Below are 23,400 nucleotides of genomic sequence, written 5' to 3' on the forward strand. Positions count from 1 at the left end.
GCCTCTTAGTGAGTGCAGTAGTGGAATAGGCAGCCTAGTGAGTGCAGTAGTGGAATAGGCAGCCTAGTGAGTGCAGTAGTGGAATAAGCAGCCTAGTGAGTGCAGTAGTGGAATAAGCAGCCTAGTGAGTGCAGTAGTGGAATAAGCAGCCTAGTGAGTGCAGTAGTGGAATAAGCAGCCTAGTGAGTGCAGTAGTGGAATAAGCAGCCTAGTGAGTGCAGTAGTGGAATAAGCAGCCTAGTGAGTGCAGTAGTGGGATAAGCAGCCTAGTGAGTGCAGTAGTGGAATAAGCAGCCTAGTGAGTGCAGTAGTGGGATAAGCATTTAAGTGTGCTAACCTTTTAGGTGCAGCCTGTTTTTCACAGTGTAGCTGTATAAATGGAAGGAATTTCAATCCTTGGAGAAATAATACACCAGAGATACTGGACACATCCAGAGTGGTGCATGTGTGGATCTTTATGAATGAACACATTCATTTCGTAGCTGTTTAAATCACAGTTATAAACATAAGCATCAGTTTTTATATAGTTACATTTCTTTCCTTGAGCGCAGTGCACTTGGGTTGACTGTGCCAGGGGAAATGGTTTCCAACTGAAACTTATTTTGTTTAATCTTTGAAGAATATTTGGTTAATATACACAGGTACCCCCTCTGGAGGGCATAGCCTTGCTGTAGAAGCAGCTTTGGAGTTAACTGAGTTGTGTTTTCCTTCTTTAGACCACAAACTCCCCCGAATGCTGTGTACTTTGCATTATAAAGCCAGCAGTTCACCTGAATATTTATAATAATCTTCATTCAGGACAAAAACTGCCTGAACCAACAGAAATCGTACCCAAAAATTAGAACTGGACACCCTGCCGTAAATTAAGTCCGACAGCAAAAGCATAACATGCCACAACTCGTCAAGAAGAAAAACAGTTGGGCATTAATTTTTACTGAAATAATTGTGCCGTATTCGAGATGCATGTGCTTTATGAAGGCCTTATGCAGATCCACTTTGGGAACTGACCGATAATGCAGCCAGCCGTTCCCAGCTCACTCACAGAGGAAAAGGAGGACGTCTGCACAACTCAAACTGTCGTCATAAGGAGCTTGATTGGATTATCTTTAATGTGAATAGATACTGCCCTCTCAACAATGTTTTACAGATGATGTGCAAACATTATGATTTAGTTTGTTTGCATATTCTAGTTCCGTGAGCCAAATCTTCTATAATCTGTACAGTATGATGTATTCTGGAAATTGCCGTGAGAAACCTCAACACTCGTGACCGAGTTCTGTTTTTAGGACGTCCATGTGTCAGCAGTCCGGTGGAGTGTTGACAATAAATTTTTATTTTTAAACATTTAATATTTCAGATTTTGAAAGTGGCTTCACAGAAACCCATATGTTCTGTTAATCAAGGAAGAGAAGACAGCTGGAACAAGCATGACATTTATCTTGACTAATTCTTACACTTACCGGCAGACAGGATGATAACTACATTTCATTTAGGACAGTAAGATAATGGACCTTCTCTCTTTTTCCTGTTTCCAGTACAAATGCATTATTGGGACGAACCACAGACCTTCAGTCCAGCAGCAATTTTACATACTTTTTTGTAAGTGAACTGTGTTTGCAAAGTTCTTGTGAGCCAAATTCTACATTACTGAAATGGCAGATCATATTAAATACCTGGGTTCAGCAGCATGATGCTTTAAAAGCGTGAACCACAAACTCTGTGATTAGTCCGATCCTTGCGTCTACAATATGAAGAGCATGTTTACAAAGATTAATGCAGTAAAACTTGTCTAAAGTGGCCACCCAGGGGAATAGTGAAAAATGGCCATCACAAGCAGGTGACCATCATACCAAGGTCACCGCCGAGGCAGATTTCACGGTGTATTACCGAAGCCTGTTTCCTCTGCAATTTCCACTGCATACATTACATTTGTTTGGCAGACGCTTTAATACACAAAACACATGTCCGATAAGGTATGATCCTCATTATGTAAAAGTTATCCATAGCCATGAACTCACTGAGTCCAGTTCACACATTAAGCATGGGCTAGATCAGAAAGTCATGGGAAGTCAAACTAGGGGGCATGAAGATGAGCTACAACACCAAGATAACGATACTAGTGCAATATAAGCGCTGGATGGAGATACAAGTGTGACATCAAAGTGCCAGAGGAACAAGCTAGGATAAGCGATACGAGCGATCCTAGACTGGGAGTGAACTGCAGAGTAGTGATAGTCCAGGTATAGTCTGAGATGGAGTACAGCTGAGTGGTCGAGTTGGCTTGTATGGTTGAAATTTTCTGAAATAAAAAATATATACATTCCCAAGTGACTGCAGCAACCTCCATCAACTTTTCTAATCACGTACATTTTTTTTCCGAGTGTTTGTGTCTTACAAGCGAATATTTTCAAACAGATAGGCTATCAGAAGCTTTCACACAGTAGGAATATGATCCACAATACAACGACGACACCAGCACGCCCGTAAGTAGGTTACGGTAGCGACTGAACGAAGGCAAAGACCAGGTAGAACTGGAACTGCACTCATGATTCTTTGTAAACACAACAAACGTAAAGAAATGCGATCCAATCTACGGTTAGACACATATTAGGCTACAATGCACAATCATTCAGGCTACAATTCTATACAAGCGAAGCGGCGCACACGTTAGCCGGCTGGTGGCTATCTAACTTTACTTGGACTAGACCACTATGTTTAGCTGCCGCAACAAGACCAATCTTTTGAAAGCGTTCCGAGACCTCTCAACAGAAGAAAGATTGAAGTGTTTATCGGAAACGCCGGAGAGCTTAGTGAGTTTTGTGAAACTCTACTTGGACTGATGGCCGTCACACGCATCAGTAAGCTCTCGTCAGAGCAGGAGCATGGCCGACAAACGCGTGCCGGGATGTCGGACTGACCGTGATGCACAGGTAGGCTAGAGAATGTGAAGGGGGAAAAGGAAGTGGCCATCTTGGACACGTGGCTGCCTCCGAAGGTGTCCGCCAAGACAGGTTTCATTGTAAGTGGGGGAAAAATATTGAAATATCAGTAACATTGTTATAGGCTGTTTCAAAACAAAAATCTCAATGTCTTTATTTTACGATGTGGTCACGAAATTCTCTTTTTTTTTGTTTTTTGAGGGTGTAATGTAACAGCCTGAAAGTGTAGCGCAGTTCCGCGAAAATCTCTCTGTTGTCCACCCTGGTCTTTACTGTGCTTTTGCATTCCGGTGTGAGCGCGTGGTTTGTTCGTACGCCTTCTGATGAGTAGCCTATGTGTGTTTCCAAGAGAAAACGAAGCATGCTGAAAGTAAATGGCCATTTAAAGACAGATTAGAAATGCACAGTGCTTCCGGCAGTTTTTCGTTGCCTTTCAGATGTTTGTTTTTTGTCGAAACTAAAATGTTATCCTTCGAGAGTAATTGTCATTAGGGGCGATACATATGCTTCGGTCATACGTAGCTAATGATTTCGAAGACCTACATACCAGGAAAGATGTGCGTTTAAGTTAAAGTGCAGTATGTACATTTGGAGAAACGAGCGAGAGAGCGCTAGATTTTGCGAGGAAAAAAAAGTTCCACCCCTCCCAAACGCTCCAAATACACGCTGCCTGATGTTTAGGGGCCTTGATGGTAAAAGGCTGAATACGTGAGTATTTCAGGCTGCGGTTGGGCTCATAAGAAGTTAAACAGTCGGTAATGCAGCGTTTAACCAGAATGGGCTTTAAAAGTGAGCAATAAAATCTTAAATCAAGCCTAAACTGTACAGGAAACCAATGAGAAGCTAAAATGGGGGTTAATGTGATCTGTCTTATTGGTCCTTGTGAGAAACCTGGCAAAAGCGTTCTGGGCTAATTGTTACCGAGAGGTTCTGTCAAGTAAGACAGATGTATAAGGGAGTACAGTGAGAAAGTCGTGATGAAATAAAGATTTTAATAACTCCAGATTCTACTAACAATCCTACGAAGACTCACTCTCCACCACTAGGTTAGATCTAAGCGTTTTGGAAGAGCACGCCATTACAAAACCAGTTGACTCAGGGATTTGACTGCAGGGCTGTTGGCCGCCACTAGATGGCAGACAGCGGGTACAGTCTGTTGACACCAAACTGAACGGGAAGACTTGGATTTCAGGTTTGCCTGCTTGTGATTGGTGGGGCTGATTTTATGATTGCAGAAAATCCGGAATTTATTTTCCAATTCAGCCAACCATCTCCATTTATGGGCGTTTTGGATTCAGCTGACAAGCTGAGGGAGGATCTGATGAAGTAAACCTTAAATTTTGGTGTGTGCACTGGGAACTGAGTTGTAGGCTCATATGCTCATTATGAAGAGTTATGCAGTGAATAAGACATCCCAGCCATAGATCTGTTTAAAGACTGAACAGAGAAGTAATTCAAGCAGTGGCCGTGGACTTTGCTGCCTGAGCAGTTTAAAACTTCACCCATTCGGCAGATGCTTTTAGCCAAAGCATCTTACAATGTTGTGAAGTTTCACATGGAAAGTAAATGGCATAATAACTAGGGATAAAGATGAGTTACCATCATGTAAATGCCACTCTGTCAATGTGTTTGCCTCAGTACATGCAAGGTAAAGATTGAGAAGGGAAGGATTAGTTGGCTTATATTTAAGATAGAAAGACTGAGATCAATACAAACTTCATTTTCATGCTGTCATTAGCACGATGTTGCTAATGAATACCCTTCCATTGTGGGGGATATTGGAGAATCCATATGTCAAATAAACAGCAATGACATTATGGAGATTATGGACCTAAGAAGAAGCTTCATACTGGATTGATATTGAGTCCAGTCACTGATAATGCGAGCAGTCACTGTGAGAATCTAGCTGTAATGCAGCTGCGCGGCACATTGCAGATTTTAAATTATTAATTGTAGCACAGGCCTGTTTTCAGGACAGGTCTTTTATTTTGATTCTGTGTATTACCCAGAATCCCAAAAATATGGCCTTTGCCTGCACAGGCTGTGATTGGCTGAGCTGTGTGACAGAAAGGGCAGGACTGCTGGGCCTGGCTCCGTCCTGCGAGGTTTTATATAAAGAGTTTCGGCTGCATGTGGAGCCGTGTGCAGCGCAAACAAAAAGGTCTGTTTTCAGTGAAAACATGTAAACACTTCCCAGGTCCTGGGACCTGCATCCTGCCCTTTCTTTATTCGAATTGTGCTATAACTGCATCCAGCACACCCAGAATTTGGAGAAATGTATTTAGAAAAATATGAATGTTTGATAGAAGCAGTTGCACTAAACATTTTTATGTTTGAATTCAATAATACGCTCATTGGTCAATGGCGATGGGCCAATAAAATAAAATGTTTAGTGAAAAGGGTGATATTTCAGTTTTAATTTTTCTAACTCTTTTTATGTGCGCCAGATGAATAATTTTGCTAATTGTGTCTGTTGCAGTCTGCAGCCTGGGGCTTGATAGCAGCAGTAAGGGAACTAGAGACTTCTGTTCTGAAAGTTGTGAATTGAGAGGCGTTTGGCGGTGACTGAAAGGTTAATGGAGGCCGGTACAGGCAGTGTTTGTGTTCAGTCCCCATTGAGCCGTACCTGTATTTGGGCCACAGTGGACTGAGTCGCGAGTTTCCTCTTTCAGCTCCTTCTGATATGAGGCTGATTGAGGCCCTGTCGAAACACAAAACTGCAGTATTTGACTGAGGCCCTGTCGAAACACAAAACTGCAGTATTTGACTGAGGCCCTGTCGAAACACAAAACTGCAGTATTTGACTGAGGCCCTGTCGAAACACAAAACTGCAGTATTTGACTGAGGCCCTGTCGAAACACAAAACTGCAGTATTTGACTGAGGCCCTGTCGAAACACAAAACTGCAGTATTTGACTGAGGCCCTGTCGAAACACAAAACTGCAGTATTTGCAGCAACATTACAGGATGAGGAAGGCAGATGCTGTCATTAGCGCAAGGCAGCAGATTAATCCTTTTGCTTTGGTTCAGGGTTTCGTTGGAAGAAAAACAGAAAGAGAGGGATGGTAGAGAAAATGGATCTCAGAGCAGAAATGTGGTTAATTTGGGAGTGGTGTGGATGTGCCTGGAGTGTCCGGGACCACGCTGGGCTGTTCGGCGCCCGGTATCTACTGCCAACTGTCATTTTCAAAATCGTTCCCAGCATTCAGCCCTGATGTTACTCTCTCACCGGAACAGACCGGAATATTCCTGATCCTGCTGTCCTCACAGCTCTCAAACACACGTCCCGTGGCAGTTCATCTTATTTCCTTCAAAACGAGTGTGGAGCTTTCACCTGCAGTCTTTGTAACTAAATTTAGCCTCCGTGTCGTGCAATTCCTGTTGCCATGGTAGGTGGATTTATGGGAAATGTCTTGTAAACAGATGGTTCAGTTTATTTCCCGTTTCAGACACCACTACAGCTGTTGGTTGGTGGTAAAATGTCAGTTTTGTGAAGAAAAGAACTGGAATGAGAACTCCACTACAAGCACAGCGTGTGGAGTAAAAGAGATATTTCTCCATTAAGCACTGTATATGAAGGTCTCCTAAATCGTTGCCTTTGGTTCAGTTAACATTCTTAAAATTATGTTTACTTTCAGTGGTGTGGCCAGTAATGGTAAAAATAAATAAATAAAAACCAGCATAAAATGTAAGCGTATAATTATTGTTATAGTATATCCAGTAAAGGAAACAACAGAAGGCTTTGATGTTATTCCTCAATCAGATAGATTCCCTGGTGCCTGTTTAGGTTCAGTGTGTAAACGCCTGTGCTTGATCAGCAGTTGATAGGTGCAGTTTGTGCCGAAATGTAAACAGAACATGAGTGTAAATTTCATACAAATATTGAAGTATTGAAGTATGAAATATTGTTCATAAGTAATTTATCATTATATTCTACTTTTTTTACTCCACGTTTGGGGGGGAAAAAATCTATATTAGTGAAACTTTATTTTTCATTTGTGTTTTCTCTAGCAGGTACTGTATAATGTTGTGATTTTTAATCGCAAATATAGTCACGCCCTTATAGAAACTCAGATTAAATCAGAGCAAATAAATAGTTTCCTCAAAACTATTTCCGCCCATTTGCAGTTATACTATCCGGGAACAGATCATTAAGGGCCAATCCTGTGAGGGCATTATAAAACAGTGGCTATAAACATCTCATCTGCATTTAATTATGTTTTTTTTTTCTTCTTTTGTTTGCAGGGATACTTTTTAGTTAAACATAAATATACAGGTAGTGAACACAACAGGGTGTGGAGCTATCAAAAACACCTGTACACTGAGCGGTGTTGACTAGACCACTGCCTGTAGCAAAAAGAGAAGGAGCATCGCTCTTCCAGGAAAGTCCATCAGCTTGCTCTTGGTGCAGAGGGGGGGGAAGGCATATTGGAGTTTTCAGAGTATCCCATAATGCTCAACTGCATTCAGATCCCATAATGCTCAACTGCATTCAGATCCCATAATGCTCGACTGGATTCAGATCCCATAATGCTTGACTGGGTTCAGATCCCATAGTGCTTGACTGGCTTCAGATCCCATAATGCTCGACTGGGTTCAGATCCCATAATGCTTGACTGGGTTCAGATCCCATAATGCTTGACTGGGTTCAGATCTTGTAATACTCAACTGGGTTCAGATCCCATAATGCTCCACTGGGTTCAGATCCCATAATGCTTGACTGGGTTCAGATCTGGTGACTGAGAAAGCCATGGCATGAGGTTCATGCCAGTGCCATGCTCTTCAAACCACTGGGCAACTACTTGTGCCTTGTGGATAGTGGCACTGCCATCTTGAGAGATTACCCTTTTTACGCTGAGCGGATATTATCACTCAAAGTGATTAAATATTGGCTGATGTCTACCTTGTTTATTATTGGTATGAATGCACCCAAACCATGCCAGTGTGCGTGTGTATGTTTGCTTGCGTGCGTGCATCTGTCTGTCTGTGTATCTGTTTGTGTGTGTGTGTGTGTCTTCGTGTATGTTTGCGTGACTGTGTGCGTCTGTGTGTGTCTGTGTGTGTGTGTATCTAAGTATCTGTGTGTGTGTGTATGTATGTGTGTCTGTGTATCTTTGTGTGTCTGCATGTGTGTGTGTGTCTGTGTGTATGTGTGTCTGCGTGTGTGTGCGTGTGTATGTTTGCGTGAGTGTGTGTGTGTGCGTGCGTGTGTATGTTTGCGTGAGTGTGTGTGTGTGTCTGTGTATGTGTGTGTGTCTGTGTGAGTGTGTGCGTGTGCGTGTGCGTGTGTGTGTTTGCATGAGTGTGTCTGTGTCTGCGTGTGTGTTTGTCTGTGCAAATTTACCCTTTATGCTAGACAATAGGCATGGAATGATCTGCTCTGTACGCATGCAGCTCAAACCCAGCTCCAGGAGAATCGCAGAAAAGCATGTGTGCTGGTCTCTGAAAGAAATGACATTTCCAGACAAAGGATCAAAAGAAACGGCGTCTCTCTGCTCGTGAAAAGTATTTTGTTGGATTGATTTTGGAGTTATTCAACAGAATCTGAATAAATGAGTCTGTGACATATGAGATGAACACCAACCAAGAATGGATGAAACGATCTTTCCCCCTGACGCTTCACGCTGACGCTTTGTCAGAAGGTGCTTTTTGTTCGGCCAGATTATTTGCTTTTCTCTGATACTTTGTCTGCCGTGGGATTACTGAAATTGTGGTAGGGTATGGAAAATTGTGGAATATCTGGAATGTGATATTTGAATGTAATGTATGAACCTTCATGCCCTTTGGACAGAGGCTGTATTGTTCAGTCTGTACAGAGCCGATTACTGTATGTAAATATGGTTTCCTGGAAAGAGGACATCTTGACTCCTGCTGACGGTGCTGCTCTCATGTTAATGATTGGGCTGGGGAGGAAGGGATGTGGATTTGGGGTTTTTGTGGGCCTGACCTCAGGCTCGCTGTGTTGTTTTTTTTATCGGGCCAGACCCTACGCAGAGTTCAGCGCCCTCATGCAGGCTGCTCCCCAAGTCCTGCTGCTCCCCAAGTCCCGCTGCTCCCCAGGTCCTGCTGCTCCAGGGCAGAGCCTGCTGCGTAGCGAGCGCCGTAGCACTCCCTTTAGAGAACCGCGTAGAGACCTCTTTAGAGAACCGCGTAGAGAACCGCGTAGAGAACCGCGTAGAGAACCGCGTAGAGAACCGTGTAGAGAACCCTTTAGAGAACCCTTTAGAGAACCGCGTAGAGAACCCTTTAGAGAACCGCATAGAGAACCCTTTAGAGAACCCTTTAGAGAACCGCGTAGAGAACCCTTTAGAGAACCGCGTAGCAAGTCCTTTAGAGAACCCTTTAGAGAACCGCGTAGAGAACCCTTTAGAGAACCACGTAGCAAGTCCTTTAGAGAACCCTTTAGAGAACCGCGTAGAGAACCCTTTAGAGAACCGCATAGAGAACCCTTTAGAGAACCGCCTAGAGAACCCTTTAGAGAACCGCCTAGAGAACCCTTTAGAGAACCGCCTAGAGAACCCTTTAGATAACCACGTAGAGAACCCTTTAGAGAACCGCGTAGAGAACCCTTTAGAGAACCCTTTAGAGAACCGCGTAGAGAACCCTTTAGAGAACCGCTTAGCAAGTCCTTTAGAGAACCGCGTAGAGAACCCTTTAGAGAACCGCATAGAGAACCCTTTAGAGAACCGCGTAGAGAACCCTTTAGACAACCGCATAGAGAACCCTTTAGAGAACCCTGTAGAGAACCCTTTAGAGAACCCTTTAGAGAACCGCGTAGAGAACCCTTTAGAGAACCGCATAGAGAACCCTTTAGAGAACCGCGTAGCAAGTCCTTTAGAGAACCACGTAGAGAACCCTTTAGAGAACCACGTAGAGAACCCTTTAGAGAACCGCGTAGAGAACCCTTTAGAGAACCACGTAGAGAACCCTTTAGAGAACCGGGTAGAGAACCGCATATAGAACCCTTTAGAGAACCACTTAGTGAGCTGCCATAGGGCGCCGTAGCGAGCCGCATAGCAGCGTAGAGCACCATAGCGAGCCGCATAGCGCTGTAGCGAGCCGCATAGCGCTGTAGCGAGCCGCATAGCGCTTTAGCGAGCCGCATAGCGCTTTAGCGAGCCGCATAGCGCTTTAGCGAGCCGCATAGCGCTTTAGCGAGCCGCATAGCGCTGTAGCAAGCCGCATAGCGCTTTAGCGAGCCGCATAGCGCTGTAGCGAGCCGCATAGCGCTGTAGCGAGCCGCATAGCGCTGTAGCGAGCCGCATAGCGCATTAGCGAGCCGCTAGCGAGCAGTGCACTGCATAGCGCTGTAGTGCACTGCATAGCACCATAGCACACCGTAGCGAGCGACGTAGCGCACTGTAGCATGCCGCATAGCGTGTCCTGTGCCTCATGCGCTGCCCCCGGGGGCCTGCAGGGAAAGCCCCATCCCCGGCCTGCCCGCTCCGCTGTGGGAACGTTCTGGAACATTCTGCTGTCAGACAGGGCAGTGTTTATAGGGTTACCCTGCCTGGCTTTCTGTGACTAGCCTGGTCCCCAAAAAGGAGAACGCTCAAGAAAACACACTTGACGTCGACCCCCTGGGCTATAATAAGCGCTGGCGTAAGAGAAAATAAAGAGTTCCCGTGAGACAATGGCTTCTTTAAGATAATACAAAAAAAAGAAACTGCAGCATGGATATAAATACACAGCTTGGGTAGTGCCATGAGAATTTCAGCTCTGGGGTAGTGACTGGAAACACACAACAAAGGCTGTGTGGTAAAGCAAAAAGAGAAAAAAAAGTGTCTGAATCTGCCTTGAGTGTATATATATATATATATTTACATAAGTCTATATATATATATATATATATAGGCTACGTGTGTCAATAGCCTTTATTTGAGCTTCTGAAGTACGCTTTAGATTGATGAGGCCAGACAATCGGGGGGGGGCGGGGGGAAACTACTATTTTGTCCATCGAAAATAAGTTCTGCTGGTACCGACTGCTGAATATATTTGTATAACTTGGCTTGCGATTTTTTATTAAAGCAGGATGACAAGCGGTTCATTTTTGCAGTTAAAAATATTCAGCTTGCGGGGCACAGAAATGGCGTTTGCGTTATGAATCTTAAAGCTTTTTCCGCTCCCAGGGGAAAAAATGTAAAATATAAATCCTTAATGTTTAGACGGTTTAAAGCGCCTGGTGTTCTGGCGAGGCTGAGCAGTGGCCTCAGGGGTTCCCCGTCACTGTGAAAGGGCGGAAGGCAGAGAGACGAAGGCATTAGGTGTTCATCAAGAGAAAGGTGATGTGTTCAGGTTGCTGAGAGGCGGCCATGTTGCTTTTAGCTTGCAGCTTTCCTTCCGTGGCTCGTTCCTCGTTGCTGTGCGAGCGCTCTTTCTCAGTCAGAGGGCACAGAGAGCTGTTTTCTTCCCTCAGTATGCTTCTGATGAGGGGCCGTATTAACAGTTTTTCTCCGCCGCCGCCACTAACGGCCAGAGAAACCCGAAGCCCGTGAGATGCGCCTCCAGCCTCGGGTCAGCCGTCACAGATGAGTGACACTTTTCTCTCCGAGGTGCTAAATCTGGCTCGAGACAGACCCGCGTTTTCGTGAGTCTCAAAAGCGCCATTCTGGAGAGCGGGAGAGGAGGTGACTTGTGTTTTTTTTTTCTCTCTGTGAGTTGAATGTCAAACCAGTCAAAGGGACCAATCAAACTTTCCCAACAAAAGGTGAAATCTGTGACTCATACCCTTGAGCTTAGCCGTTCGTTTTTGGAGGTGGATTTACTGAAAACAAGAAAATTGGCTCCCCACAGTAGCATTAGTTTGTCTGTGAATATATTCTACCATGAAATGTTTTCTTTAAAACTTGGTTGTAAGTAAATCTTTTTTAAATTGTCTTATAATTAAAGCTCAAGGAAGCCGCACGCATAATCAAGCTCTTTTGAAACGTAACGGTGCGGTTGCCGCGGTGGTTTCGGAAAGCGCGTTATCACGGCAGGGTTATCACGGCGGGGTTATCACGGCGGGGTTATCACGGCGGGGTTATCACGGCGGGGTTATCGGCAGGGTTATCACTGCGGGGTTATCACTGCGGGGTTATCACGGCAGGGTTATCGGCAGGGTTATCACGGCGGGGTTATCAGGGAGGGGTTATCACGGCAGGGTTATCACGGCGGGGTTATCACGGCTTTCTTCATCTCTATTCAGCCCGTGTGTCGTTCTCATCAAGCGTACGCTGCAATTATGCAGGATGATGCATTCGCATCTGTGGAGCGCGAGGACGCGTCTGTCAAAGATCATCCGGTTTGGGGCAGCTAAAGCAGTCGACAGCCTAAAGTGTTTGAAGCCCACGCATGCACACACACACACACACACACACTTACAAGCACACACACTCGCAAACTCAAAACATATGAGTAAAGGAGTGACATCACTTTCCTGCTGTTTCCAGAGAGTTCCTGACTGCAGTGGTATCTGAGCAGGCCCTGAGGACCACACAGTCAGCCGTGACTGAAACCACATTTACAGACAGAAAGAGAGTATGACTCCCCTGCAGCACCAGATGGAGGAGATGAGGGAAACTGTCTCATCAGCACATTTATCATCCATTCATGTGTTTCATATTATTTTCTCAAGTTGATTGTACATTACCTCCCTATTACCACCCAGCCTGTCTTTAACTAGTGACCCTCCCGAGAATATTTTTTTTTGCCACTGTTTGCATGTCTCTGGGACAGTGTCTCTACACAATTAAAATAGGACTGCATCTCAAGAAAAGCCTCTCGAAGTCTAGATACTCTGGATCCTTCTTATTAAGGTCTTTTTTGGAAGGCCTTGGTGGTGAGTTAATTAGTTGAATAGGGTGTCGTTCTTCTGCGCTAAAGCAAAAACCTGCCCCCCACCCGCATTTTTCGGATTAGGATCGTAAAAATACGCTTTAATAAAAGCTGAGAGTCTGAGAATTCACACTTTAACCACATGTGAATCGTTTGATTGCAAATCTAAAATTGTGGAGTACAGACTCAGATCAAGAAAAAAAAAAAACGTCTTGGTCTCAAACATTAGGGAGCTCAAGGTAGGTCAAATGATTAAGCATGAGTTCTGGAAAAACAGTTGAGTAATGCACACGTGTGCAGTCTCTGGAGGCATGATGTCAGTATACATGTCACTGTGTAGCTGCTTGAAGTGTATTTTCTAGCTTTAGACCACAAACCTCTGAATATCCTCATGCCCATAATTGTACAGCTAGTAGCTCGTCTGAGTCTTATGTAAGTATCTAAAATATATTTAATTGCATGCTCAAACTTTCTGGGCCAATTGAAAACATACACAAACACTTGAAATCATATTTTATAGACTGCAGAAACTGTAGGACCATGAAGGACTGTGTCCTTTTCAGTAAAGGTGGCATGCAGTATAAATAATAAGAGCGTAATGGAGGGTTAATGCTGAGAGAAAGAACACAGTGGACTGTTAACTTCTTTTTTTAGCTCCTAAGCTGCCACGATCAGGCGAAGACATTGACCTCCGAGATCCTCCTCGGCTCAAAGGAAACGTTTTGAAAATAATTTAGTTTTTACAACTGGGAGCTGGTGGAACAGAGCCTTTTTAATACGGCCTCTGACCCCGAGGTGCGGCAGCCTGAAGTGGTTTTTCAGTCCGAAGGCATTTCCTGCACAGCAGTAGGTGACGTCTGACAAAACAGCGCTTAAGTGTCACCTTGGCAACCAGAAGGGAAAAGTGTGCTTGCATTCTTCATGCCGCTTATGAAATATCTGCGTGTTTCATATTTCATATTTTTATATTTCATTATCACGCTGTACACCATGGACATGTGACCTGCAAATCGGGCCTCAATTTGCACAATTTAAAAGGCATTACAGAGTACTCTAAGTTCCGGCCAGTTTCTTTGGTGATTGTTGTCACTAACATACATCATAAGGTTGTGTTTTGTTAAACCATTTGACTAATGGAAGCTGTAAAAGGTTATTAGCACTGGTTCATTCACCATGTGTATATTTTAAAGATTCCACCTCACAAATTAAAAACAAAATTAAAATTTGTTTTTTAATTTAAATTAAAAACTTTACTGAGGTTAATGTCTGTATTCACTCTCAATTTGCTCTCCATTCATTTCAGACCCTTGGATAAATATGACACACAAAACCCAAAATGTGTCAAATAAAAATTAAAAAAAAACACTCATTTCATTTTATTTATGAAGGACAGCAGATCCATTCACAAGAATGAGGCATGATATGAACTCATGATCTGGGCAGAAATAAATAAAAACCAAAATTCTGATTATAAATTATGTTAAAAAATGTTCAGCTCCCTCTAAAAGTATTCACACCCTCAATAAAGTGGAACAAAACTACTGTAGAATAAATTATACAACTACAGAGCTTTATTTTTTTAAACATGCTGAACATGTTCTCAATGTTCTACTAGTAATGACTGTGGAATCAAGCAAAACAACACTTTTCTTGAGTTATGCATTTATTTCCCTCAAAATACGTTATAAATATTCACACCATTTTCTTCAGTACTTTGTGTACTCTTCATTCGCCAGTGTAACACTACTGAGTTGTCTTGTGTAGTGTTTTATGAGATTGGTGAACCAACAGCTATGGTTGTTGACCATTCCTCCTTGCATTTTTTAAGATCCTTTGGTCTGCTCTTGTGGACTGCCCTCTTCAACTCAGGGTCAGATCCGGAGACTTGGATGGCCATCTTCGAGACTGTAATTTTGTGGTCCACTCATGACTCCATTGACCCTAAGAGGAGCCCGAGAACCAGCAGACGCAAAGCAAGCCTCATAAGTTTCCTGACCATATTTCATTGTAGCTTTGACATTCTTTTCAGTGTAAACATTCGTTCTTGCAGTGCCAAACCTATCTCTGGTTTTTTTCCCTGTGGTTATGCAGGATGCAGGGATTTTACATGTGTGTCAGTCATTTTTATTCCGTGCTGAAATGCGAAGCTAAGCGTGGCCACAGTACAGTACCCTAATATCCTTTTATATGTTTACCTTATTTGAGCTTAAAATATGATTTATTACTCGTATTGTTTATTTTATACAGTCCCTTTGCTCAGTTCTATCAAGGGTGTGAAGACTTTTGGAGGGCACTCTGGATATTGTATCTCGGCTTTCAGTGTACAAAAATGCCAAGTTACTTATACATACAGAGCACTGTCTATAAGTCGTTCATTAAAACTCGTAAAATCTAGGTCTGCTGTTGATATAAAAGTACTGATATCAAATTGAGGCCAAGTTACTCCAAGCAATATTGGCTATCTTACCTCACACAAATTAAACAAGCTCTATTCTGAAGCAATGCTATCTAATGTTTCCTAAATTATGTCACGTAACTTGGCCCTGTGTTTTTTCTTGCCATCTTAAGGGAATGTGGTCATTCAAACTTTATGTTTATCCCAATACTTGGAGGGTTTAGTATATTTTTACATACATTTCCAAGATGTCCATGTGTGATTCTGACATCCTTATATTTTACTATTACTAATAATTAATTTTATTCATTGTTTATTTTTCTGAAAACCCAAAGTGCTACAAAGAATAAAATACAACAAAACAACGGCAAACACGGGACATACAGGCGACGGAACAAAGCCATGCAGGGCCCTGTTTCACACAGCAGGGTCACAGCATCAGCTGGATAACTGCACTGAGTAAAACCCAGAACCCTCATAAATCTGGAACATGGACTGAAGTTCTGGATTTTACTCCAGCTGACTGGCTAATCCTGCTTTGTGAAACAGGGTCCAGTTAGAACACAGGCAGAAACAGCAACCAACACACATAGCAGTTAAAAGCGGGTTGAGGATCAAGGCCGCAGCAACGTTAATAAATCCTCTGTAACCGTAGCGATACGACGTATACGTTTTCACCTGGGCGGGACGCACAGTGTGACACTGCACAAAGAGGATTGTCGGGACAAAGAACCCATTTTTGACTTTTGTCTCAGCTGGCTGTGACTTTGTGCTGTTTGCTGCTTGCCTCTGAGGTACGTGGTTAATTATTTTTATTTTCTGACACACACACACACACACACCCAAAAATGATTTGTCTGCGAGATAACAGCACATTAATGTCGCCACTTTGAGAGCGATTACAACGTGACCTTTTATGCGATGAGGGGAGACGTCTGAACAGAAAGGGCTCCTGATGCGTTTGATGGTTCCAGATAAGGGTTGTGGATTAAAAAACCCCCTATTGCTTTTTTCTTCCGAAAATGAAAAATCTTTTTTTTTTTTCCTGAACTAAAATAGTTGGTGCCCACCAAAATTATTCACAACCTTGATAACGATGAGCAAAGAAGGTTGTATGAAATAACACAGGTAATGAGCTATACATTCTTTTAAATTCATGCAGTTGTTTAATATTTTGACAGGTGTTTCCCCCCACAAAAAATGTCAATTATTCATACCCCTGTCAATTATTTTACATGAAATCCAAAAAAATAATAAAAATCTGTGATGAAAACGTGCTAGTTTTTAAGATGGTCTCCGATTGAGGGATGTATTTTGTTCCAAGGTGTTTTGCAAATAAAATAGAATTTAATATTGTGGCCTCCCCTGGCTTCCTGTTTCACTGGGGTATTAAACTGAGGTGACACACAGGCCACATCCTCCATCATCATGGGGAACACCAAAGAACTCTGAGAAAAACCAAAACAAAAGGCTGTTGACCTTCATCAAGTCAGGAGATGGTTACAAACAAATGGATAAACAAACTAAAGATGCTGCTTTCCACAGTTTGGTGGAAAAAGCACTGAAACGATGTGGTAATCCTGCACGGAGGACACGAGTTCATCTCACATTCACACAGCTGCAGATGTTTGGAGGGTAAAGAAATACTTGAAGACCACAGCTGTGAATCTACTGAAGTCTGCCACAGTGCTGGACCAACAATGAGCATTGTTCAGAGTCTTTGTTATATTCTTTCCACCAAAAATAATATTTAATCTATTTTAGCCAAAAGCAATGGGAACAGACTGTCAAAATATTAACACAGATGTGATATGACTGATAGGCACAGACATTGCAGTCGCGTTAGTCACTGGAATAGGATCCCTTGGTTCAAATCCATTTACTGCATTCTGAGGAAATGTTCAAAGCCAAATTAGGCTTCCTGTTTGCAGGTTGCATCACAAGGGCGATTGATTATCTCTCTTGTGATTTGAGTGTTGCCTGTTTAAGCCCCTTCAGGAATGGAAGATGCTGGAAAGGAGTTACAGTAAGACATGCCTCGGATGTGAAACTTCAGTAAATACATTTCACCTCCACTCATTTCTGGAAGTGGCTTTGGCTAAATGGCTTAATTTGTAAACGGTTTGTGAAGTGGCACCTGCCATCTCGTACGCTGCATCGCAGTTCAGTGACGTCTGAAAACTTTGCCCATGCTATTGGTGGAAGTGATAGATCCCGTTTTAATTGTGTTGAGGAGCTTTTTTGCCATCGGGGTTGTCTAGTGGGACCTGTCTCACTGTCACAGAGCATCAGTTACACAGCCAGAATCAGCCGGAGGAAGTGGGAGGAGATTCTGCATCCAAGGTCGTGTCTCACCTCTCCACCGTGGACTCAAGGTCATTTCCAGGCTCGTGAGTCGGGCGTTTATCCTTTATCTGTGTGCGAGAGACCTGGAGGGCTCAGGATGCTGTGGGCCTCGGGGAGTCTATAAGTATCAATCCCCTCACAGCCAAAGGGCGGATGAGGTGAGAGGTGGATTTTTAGAAAGTCTCACACCTTTTTCAGCCTCTGAGGGGATCCAGATGGTAGACTCCTGACAGGAGCACATTTGATTTTTTTTTTTTTTTAAATACAGCTTTTAGCCACATCTCTTCCCCTCTCACGGCTGTTTTGTCCCCATCATGTGAATGGTGTGGGTTTTAGTGTAGAACTGTTTGCAGTTACCCCTCTGGGGTAATGGTGTGGGTTGAAGTGTGGGACCCTGTGCAGTTGCGCCCCGAGGGTAATAGTGTGGGTTGAAGTGCAGTTGCCCCTCGGGGGTAATGGTGTGGGTTGAAGTGTAGGAATGTGTGCAGTTGCCCCTCGGGGGTAATAGTGTGGATTGAAGTGTGGGACTGTGTGCAGTTGCTCCTTGGGGGGTAATGGTGTGGATTGAAGTGTGGGACTGTGTGCAGTTGCTCCTTGGGGGGTAATGGTGTGGATTGAAGTGTGGGACTGTGTGCAGTTGCCCCTCGGGGGTAATTTAAGGACAGATGCAGTTCTGCTGCAGTGCAGATGGGAGGGAGGCCCTTGAGATGCAAGTGAGGCGCTGTCTGTGTGCACATCTCCTTTTGGGGCTGTTACCATGAACTCATTTCCCAGCACAGAGCTGAACTGACACACAGCTGACCTCGTGGCCAGCTCCTCAGCGATTGGTCAGAACAGAATTTTAAAAAGCTGTTTGATCTGTAGATGGGGGTTACAGACTTGCTGACACTTTGGACAAGATTGTAAAATGGAATTATCACCGAGGTCCTCCGTGGACTAATGACTGTGTTTGTTTGGGGTCGGGGTTGGCTTCTGACTGACAGCTCAGCTTGTGAAAGTTTAGATGATAAATATTACATTTCTAATATTACAGGTACTTATTACTGGTTATTCTCTCCAACAAAATGAAAATGTGTTTATATGATCGTACTCCGCATTCATTTCTCAGTGTACAACCCAACGCTTAGGCTATACTAGGTTCCATATTCAAATGCATAATCAATTATCACAGGTAGCCTTTGAAGTAATTTAAATGTCCAGCAGGTACAGTTTAAATGTGTAAAGTAATTAAAAGTAGTCTGAGCCAACTGTATATTTTCAAGGAAATAATCTAGAAATAATGTTGATAGGATTGTGTACTTCAGTGATGGAATGACTTTGGGAACTGAAACTGGCAACCTCCATCCTGCTTTTGGGAGATGGTGAAGTATATGGGAAATAGGAGTGGCTGGCCTTTCTTTGTAGATTTCCACAAAGCTTTTAAGCAGGGAGGTGACACTGCTGGGAAATATTATTAATTCAGCAGCTGTTGAATTTTAACATGTATTGACTTTTTGGTGGAAGATGGCGGGTGATTGGCGGGGGGCGTCCGGGGTCATCTTTTATGCCCGGCCTGGACTGGGCGTTGGGCAGCGGGGAAGAAACGGGGAGGAAAGATGGTGGAGCCATTGCGCTTAACCTGCGCTGCAGTTTCACACGCTCACCATAGATGGCGCTCTATAAACTTACACGGTAACAATAGGCGCACACCTGCCTGTAAGGGGGGAGGCTGACTGGGAGGAAGCACCCAATGTTCGACCGTGCCATGGAGTCGTTGTGCGAGCATACGTGTGGGAGCGCTTCACAGCGTGTTTTGCATACGTGTGCGAGCGCTTCACAGCGTGTTTTGCATACGTGTGCAAGCGCTTCACAGCGTGTTTTGCATACGTGTGCAAGCGCTTCACAGCGTGTTTTGCATACGTGTGCAAGCGCTTCACAGCGTGTTTCGAGACGATTTTACGGTGCAGAATTGCACATTGGGTGCCGTGCTTGGCTGTTTGTGTCATTAAGCCAAGAACCCCTAATAACAAGAACCCCCCACAGCAGCAGCACTCCATGGACCAAACGCAAAGATGGTGCGCCAGCCCCTCCTGGTCGATGGGGTAGAGTGTAGACCAGTGTGGGCTCTTCTCCGAATTAGCTGGCGTCACCGGCTGCTTCCTGTCACACCGCTGTTTGCAGTCATGTGATCTGAATCGGCAGAAGACGCCTCCTGTTTCAGTCGTTTGCAGTTTTAGCCAGCAGACTACGGGCGCCCAATCAACTGACAGGGGATCACTAAAGAGCAGCGAGCCTCAGAGACTGGCCAGCTGAGCTCTCCGTTACCCTGGTGATGCTGCCTCCATTTATCCATTCACCTTTGTTCCCCCCCCCCTCTCCTTACACCTGGGTGGGATAATCCAGGGAGAGTAAATTAATATTCTGAAAGGCCAATAAAGGAAACCAAACAAGAAGTGAATTTTCACACAAAAATGACAGTTCAGTTTTCCCAGAAAGTATGGCTTCACCTGTGAGAACACCTGTCTGAGAGTACACCTGACTGTGAGAACACCTGTCTGAGAGAACACCTGACTGTGAGAACACCTGTCTGTGAAAACACCTGACTGAGAGAACACCTGACTGAGAGAACACCTGACTGAGAGAACACCTGACTGAGAGAACACCTGTCTGTGAGAACACCTGACTGTGAGAACACCTGACTGTGAGAACACCTGACTGAGAGAACACCTGACTGAGAACACCTGACTGAGAGAACACCTGACTGAGAACACCTGACTGTGAGAACACCTGACTGAGAACACCTTACTGTGAGAACACCTGACTGTGAGAACACCTGACTGTGAGAACACCTGACTGAGAACACCTGACTGAGAGAACACCTGACTGAGAGAACACCTGACTGTGAGAACACCTGACTGTGAGAACACCTGACTGAGGACACCTGACTGAGAGAACACCTGACTGAGAACACCTGACTGTGAGAACACCTGTCTGTGAGAACACCTGACTGTGAGAAAACCTTACTGAGACAACACCTGATTGTGAGAACACCTGCCTGAGAGAACACCTGTCTGTGAGAACACCTGCCTGATAGAACACCTGACTGAGAGAACACCTAACTGTGAGAACACCTGACTGTGAGAACACCTGACTGAGAGAACACCTGACTGAGAGAACACCTGTCTGTGAGAACACCTGTCTGTGAGAACACCTGTCTGTGAGAACACCTGACTGTGAGAACGCCTGTCTGTGAGAACATGGCGGGTTTTCCCCCATTGTCACTCCGCGTTGGCGGCTGACTGTTATATGAGTGACATTTCTCTAACTGCCGCTGGAAGGAGGTCAGACTCAGCGGCTAAGTGGGACCTGCTCTTCTACCTTCTTAATTGCCTATTTATTTTTTCTCTGTGTGCTCGACCAGCATGCGGTCCTGGGGAAAATAATGAGAGCCATTTGTAAGATAGCGAGGGCCCTTTTTAAACTCCATCAGCGCACAATTTGCGGTATTCAACCCCGTGTTTCAGGCAAGTGATTTTCTCTTCAGTCGGAGAGATCGAGTGAGATCTGGAACGCCGGAGAGGCAGGGCCCGGGATCAGAAAAAGAGGAAATGAAGTGGGGGCGAAGTGAGCCGGGCTCGAACCCCCCGTGAGAGCGCCAGGACGAGGCCCTCAATCGTCTCTGGTGTGTCTCAACACCTCCGTCTCGAACGCTGATTACGCTCCGGCTGAAAGAACCGCGTCTCTCCGCTGTGTGACGGAACGCGACCAGGCTGCCATGGCAACGGCGTCCTCATAACACTTTGGCAAAATGTTTTCGTTCGAGGAATAAAAACAGAGGTGTGTCGCAGGGAGGACGCGCGGTGCGCGAGCGAATCGAATCGGCCTGCGTGTGAAGCGAGGCTTGCGAAGGCCTTGGAGCTCGTTATGCGTTTGAATTCTCCAATTCAGTATTCTGCTTTTAGGTCCGGAGACAGACTTTCATTTTATATTTGCGGTTTGTGTTTGTGTGTCTGTGGGTAATCCGTACTTACAGGTAACTACAAAAAGAACACATGACTTAAAAACACAAGCTAAATGTTGAAGGTCTAAAAGGTAGATGCATCTGAGTCTACTACACACGTAAATTTGATGCGTAGCCTCACTAGCTCCTGGTCCCTGTGTTCTTAGCTCCTGGTCCCTGTGCTCTTAGCTCCTGGTCCCTGTGTTCTTAGCTCCTGGTCCCTGTGCTCTTAGCTCCTGGTCCCTGTGCTCTTAGCTCCTGGTCCCTGTGTTCTTAGCTCCTGGTCCCTGTGTTCTTAGCTCCTGGTCCCTGTGTTCTTAGCTCCTGGTCCCTGTGTTCTTAGCTCCTGGTCCCTGTGCTCTTAGCTCCTGGTCCCTGTGTTCTTAGCTCCTGGTCCCTGTGTTCTTAGCTCCTGATCCCTGTGCTCTTAGCTCCTGGTCCCTGTGTTCTTAGCTCCTGGTCCCTGTGCTCTTAGCTCCTGGTCCCTGTGTTCTTAGCTCCTGGTCCCTGTGCTCTTAGCTCCTGGTCCCTGTGTTCTTAGCTCCTGGTCCCTGTGTTCTTAGCTCCTGGTCCCTGTGTTCTTAGCTCCTGGTCCCTGTGCTCTTAGCTCCTGGTCCCTGTGTTCTTGGCTTCTGGTCCCTGTGTTCTTGGCTTCTGGTCCCTGTGTTCTTAGCTCCTGGTCCCTGTGCTCTTAGCTCCTGGTCCCTGTGTTCTTAGCTCCTGGTCCATGTGTTCTTAGCTCCCAGTTCTGTGTGTTCTTGGCTCCTGGTCCGTGTGGTCTTGGCTCCCTGCCTAGTTATTGTGTGCTCAGAGACATGAGGGTCAGACAGCGGTGGGGCTGGGGGGGCAGGGGCCCGGGGGGGTAGGGGATGGGCCGGGGTGGGGGTGGGGGTGGGGGGGGAGGGGGGGGGGGCTGGGGGTTTAGGGTTTAGGGTTTAGGGTATCACCCTCACAGGGGTGCCTATGTAATCCCGTTCTGCCCAGTAAGGAAGGCACGCGGCCATGTTTATGCTTGTTTACGGCTGCGCCCAGTGACGCCTGGCTCCTCTTCTTACAGGGCCATATGGCCTCATAATTATCGGGAAATATATCAAAGCCCGCAGGAGTAATTGGGTTGTTTACAGTTTGTAACAGTTTGTGCTCAATATCTGAAATGTTTTCCTTTGGTAAATAAAGCCTCTTCCCCACCACAGATTGTTCTGTCCAAATTCATCAATTGTCCAAAAAATGTATTTTTCCAGACCAGATATACGTGCTCAAAAATAATTGAAAACAGTGGAACAGACACTGCCTCGCGCAGCGGAAAAAGATATTTTACCACCCAGTGCTTCTCACAATATCAGTTTGTTTTCATAAATTTCATTTCCATTTCTCTGTGGGTAATGAGAGAAATATATGGCCACAGATGAAGTTAAACTGAAAAATTACAGTGTGCCTTTAATGCTGTTTGAAGGGTCCTGCTTTGTTTCTTTCGCTACTAAAGAAAGCATTTATCATTCCCTGCGGCTGAACTACGGACCCCTTAAACGGCCAGCCGTGTGCAATCGCGCAAAAGGTAATAAATAAGCATAAACCAGATTAGCAGCGATTAATGGAGAACGTGTGCGGCGTTGGCCCTGCTCCGGCTTGGGCCGGTTTGGGCCGGTTTGATGGAATGAGGTCGCGTGAGGGTCAATAAGACGTTCGGAGACGCTCAGCGGCTCCTCGGCTGTTGTCATAGAAACGGGTGATCAGTCAGACAGCGGAGGTAACGCAGGGCTTGTGCCCCCCCCCCCCACCCCACCCCTCCCCAGTTACAATTACCAAATTGTAATTCTAGATTGGGATGTTCCCATTTTTCCATTGTAAAAATTAAATTGCCCACTATTGGCTCTCTAAAATATTTTTAGTGCAACATTATTGGCCAAACAGGTGGGCCAGTGTGTG

At 44.9% G+C, this 23,400-nt stretch overlaps 1 long non-coding RNA gene across 1 annotated transcript in view; it reads left to right on the top strand.

The window, feature by feature from the left end:
• The first annotated feature begins 2,675 nt into the window (after window positions 1-2,675).
• Window positions 2,676-23,400, top strand: part of LOC118213894 — a 54,696-nt gene continuing 33,971 nt past the window's right edge. Inside the window, exon 1 of the long non-coding RNA XR_004762536.1 lies at window positions 2,676-2,930. This is a non-coding gene — a long non-coding RNA (uncharacterized LOC118213894). The remainder of the gene's footprint in view (window positions 2,931-23,400) is intronic.

The sequence above is a fragment of the Anguilla anguilla genome, chromosome 15 (assembly GCF_013347855.1).
Source record: "Anguilla anguilla isolate fAngAng1 chromosome 15, fAngAng1.pri, whole genome shotgun sequence".
In the NCBI taxonomy this organism is placed as follows: domain Eukaryota; kingdom Metazoa; phylum Chordata; class Actinopteri; order Anguilliformes; family Anguillidae; genus Anguilla; species Anguilla anguilla.